This window comes from Crocodylus porosus, unplaced genomic scaffold, assembly GCF_001723895.1.
Source record: "Crocodylus porosus isolate Cpor-Errol unplaced genomic scaffold, CroPor_comp1, whole genome shotgun sequence".
In the NCBI taxonomy this organism is placed as follows: Eukaryota; Metazoa; Chordata; order Crocodylia; family Crocodylidae; genus Crocodylus; species Crocodylus porosus.
The window spans coordinates 116,913,014-116,917,233 of NW_017728947.1; positions in this window are offsets into that span (position 1 = coordinate 116,913,014).

Here is a 4,220-nt window from a genome sequence, read left to right on the forward strand (position 1 = left end):
GTTGCCTAATGACCATCTAAAAGTCTCATCAATCAGAGAGGCCTTTCCATCAGTAAAAAGTCCCCTTTTTTATCAAGGCCACATGGTTTCATGAGATATCAGGATGTGCAGGCAGGGAAGAAAATATATTAAGAGATGTCAAAAAACCTTGCAGAACATAACAGATAGGAATTATTCAAGCCCCATCAATTTATAATATTAGCTTTCCAGATGTGATAATTAATCTTTCCCTTTCTATAAACCTAAACACAGTTATTATGCTGCAAATGCAAAATACCTGTCACTTTGCAAATTTTAACAATTTTGTTTGTGAGATGGCAACTATTGAGAGCTTCATGAAGTATCATGAAGGAGCTCCTGCAAAAATAGGATCTTTTGACTTTCCAGAAACAATTGAAATTATTGCTGAAATCAGTAATAATAATAATAATAACCCACCCGCCAAGCCACACGCCACACACACCCCCACCCAGCCACACACCACACAAACACACCCAGCCATGCGCTACACACCCAGCCACATGCCACACACCCCCCCCCACACCACACACACATCCAGCCACATGCACAGCCAGCCACACACCACCCCCACACACGCAGCCCCACATCACACGCATGTGCCTTGCTGCCCAGCCCGCCCCGCGGCAGCTCTCACTTGGCACCACACCACTGTCAAAGCAGCCGCAACCAGGCAGGGAGCAGAGGTGGAGCCAAGGATGCAGCTGCAGCTGCCCCATCCCCTTGCACAGCTGGGGGCCCCGTCCCCCGCTGGGCTCCCTGGTGCCGTCTCTGGAGGAGCCACTGGGCTCCAGGTGTCCCATGGCCTGGCCCAGCTAGGGCTCCATTAACCATGACTGGTGCTGGGCCAGGTTGTGGGGCAGTCAGAGCCCAGAGGTTCATGCAGAGGTGCAGCACCAGGGAGCCAAGGGGGGGAATGTACCCCCATTCCCTGGGTTCCCCTCAGTGCGTGCAGTGGCGGGAACCAACCCGCCCACACCCATGGTGGAGCTGCCAGGCTCCAATGGCCCCACGACCCGGTCTAGCCTGAGTGCAGCCCATCACCCCCACTGGGATCAGCCCGGGATAGCCTCAGCCCCAGGTTGCCCCAGCACTTCTGGTGGTGGCAGCGGCTGCAGGCTACTGTCATGACCCCACCTCTCCTTCCCAATCCCCGCTCCCCTCCCTGCCGGCTGTTGTGGGTAGAGGGGGAAGCACGGCAAGCAGTAGCTCCCTGCCCCTGACCACAACCTCCTGCTCCCCTGAGTCCTGGTGCATAGTTGTGCACCTGCCAGGACCAGCTGATCAGCACCTGCCCTCTAAGCAGCACATGCCCAGTTGGCTCAGACCATTACAGACAGACAGACACACAGACAAGACTTTTATTATATTAGAATCTGTGTGTGTGTGTGTGTCCTTTTTCACCAAGGCCACATTGGTGTAGTCAAATGCACCCATGCTTTATTCCATGCACATTGTGTTCAACTACCCAGGGATCCCAAATCACATCAGTTTGCAAACCTGAATTGGGTTGAACAGGCTGGTGACAGGGGCGGCTGGTGGGGCACTTGCAGCTCAGAAATTCAGTCTTACCCAATGCTCAAGTGTGACTTCAGGGCAGCAGCACAGATGGTCAAACGCATAAAGAGTGCAAAACCAGAGATTTGGAGTGAAGACTGCTATTCCTCCCTACCTTTAACTGGCACATCAGTGAGAAGGCTGAATGATGCTGGCATGTATCCATGCCTGCCTGCAGAACTGCCTCGGTTTGTGCCTCACACTTCTAATTCTCAACATTTACCTTTTTGTTTGCAAAATGCTTGCTTTTCTCTCTGTGCACATATACTGCTCCATTAGGGAGTAGAGGAAACTTTGAAGACCAGATTGTTTTCTACAAAAATTTCAATCCTTGCATGCTTTACTTCATAATACATAGCTACAGGGCCATGTCTCATTAGATATTTTGTACAGTTATATTTCAGCTGTTTTTATATAGCTGTAATGAATGAAATGCCGCTACAAAAAATATAGTGACCTTCCCCCCCTAAATACTCTAGGGAATGAGTTTAGACATGGGAATATTTGCTGCAATATTCTAAGGAATAAAAGAGGTTTTTCATGGATGATGAATTCTGTATTGCTTAACAGGAGCAGATGAACTGGAAACTGAGTTAGAAGAGTTGCATCCATTAGATGGCTGAGCATGGTCTTATTGTGCGCCTCCACACAGGCCTCAGCTTCCTCTGGTGTGGGCAACTCCACTAGATCAAATGGAGTCACTCTTGATTTACACCACTGGGGACCTTTTACCTCCGAGTGAAGCTAACCAGTGACACTCCCAGGAACAAAGACAAAGGCTTCCAATGAATCAAAGGTCTCAATGCCATCATCTTCCTTTGCAAACTGAGCCTGCAGTCGGTGTGGAGTGAATGCTCTTCGAGGTTTGATACTGGAGATCCAGGTTGGGCCCCGTTGTCTCTTTTCCATAAGATGGGAGGGTGGGAACAATGCAGCCCATGGGCATTTCTGCAGTCTCAGCTCCAGAAAAAAGACACGCTCATGTGAAGTAAAGGGGAAAGTGTCTTCCCAGTTGCTGTACAGTGGTCATGATGGGGGTACCTGGGTATCCAAATCATTAGCTTAGGGAGGAAACCTCGTTCTAGGCAGTGGCCTTTGTTTCGTAGACAAGAGTTGGCATGTTTGGCCCAGGCATTTGCAAATAAATAACTCAGTCACAAATGTGGGAAGGAGTGAAGCCAGATGGACAGGCACAGAATATGTAGTGGGCATAAAGTGAAAAGTATGCATGCATTGGCAATAGCAGATTCAACAGACAGTAATAAAATACGTTCACATATTTTATAGGAGTTTCCCCCAACTTTGTGTACAGTGAAGAGAGGGACTAAACCTCAGACTTCTGCAGCACTGAGGAGAGAGACGTTTCTGGTGAATTAAAGGGTCCCATTACAAACCCACTTCTGTTTTCATTAATTCTCTTTTATAAGGCAGCATGTCTTAGTATAGATTTTCATTGCTTTTGCCCCTTATCACCTCTGAACAGCAGATTCAGGGATTTTATTTTTTTTTCCTTCCTTACAATTGCTTCCAATAAGGTGCTTTAAAAATCCCAGTGCAGGCCTGTACACTTGTGCTTTTTCTGAGATGCTGTGCCCAGCTCGCTGCATTTTGGCCTAGGACCTGTGCATTTACTCTCCCAGGTTTTGGAACATGAGGCCAACCATTGCCCAACATCTCCCCAAACCCCCATACTTGGCATCTGATTCAGCCTTCAAATGCATACCTAGCATAGCTTATCTCCATCCTAAAAGCAAAGTGAATTGCTTTTCCACCTTGTTTCCCATTTTCTCCTGCTCTTCTGTGTCAGGGTTTGATTTTCAACACCGCTGAGCAGCATCTATGACATGCGCTAGAAAATCAATTTTTTTTTCCTGAAGCCAAGAGACTAGGTGGATGTAGCAAAAGCCCTGAAAAGTGACAAAGCACCAGGATATTTTACACTTTAAGAAAGACAAGTCTCCTTACAGCTAGATAATTGCATATGGTGGCACCTGACTCCCCTCCCTCTTGGCTGTGCCCTCAGATGCTTTCAGACAGTGGTTTTCAACTTGTGGCCTGTGCACCCTGGGGAGTCCCCAGACTATGTCTAAGGGGTCCATGAAAGGTGACTATGGTGAATCAAAAGTATGTGAATACCCACACTTACCATTCAAAGGGGCCTGTACTTCCATCTGAAATTTCCAAAGGGGTTTGCACCTCCATTCAACATTTTTTAGGATTCCACAAGTGAAAAAAGGCTGCAAACCACTTCTTTAAGAGAACTATTTGCCTCTGAAACACATTTTTTTCTGCTCCACCACTTCCAGGTTAAAAAGTTTGTGCCTGCTCCCACTGAAATCAACGACAGGTCTGCCTTTAATGATTACGGGGCTGGATGCAATATTCAGAGTTTTGGTATTTGGGTACAGGCGGAGTCAGTGGCTAGTAACAGGTCCCTCCATTGAAGACATCTGTGGGTCCGGTTTGCTGGGCTGGGATGTGGAGTAGCTGATCATAGCTGTCCCTTCTCACCTTAACATGCGCTGAACGTGTGCAAGTACGTGGTAACAGCATCAATAGGAAGATAGTTTCATAGTATCATAGTAGCTAGAGTCGGAAGGGACCTAGGTAGATCATCTAGTCCGACCCCCTGCCTTGGCAGGAAA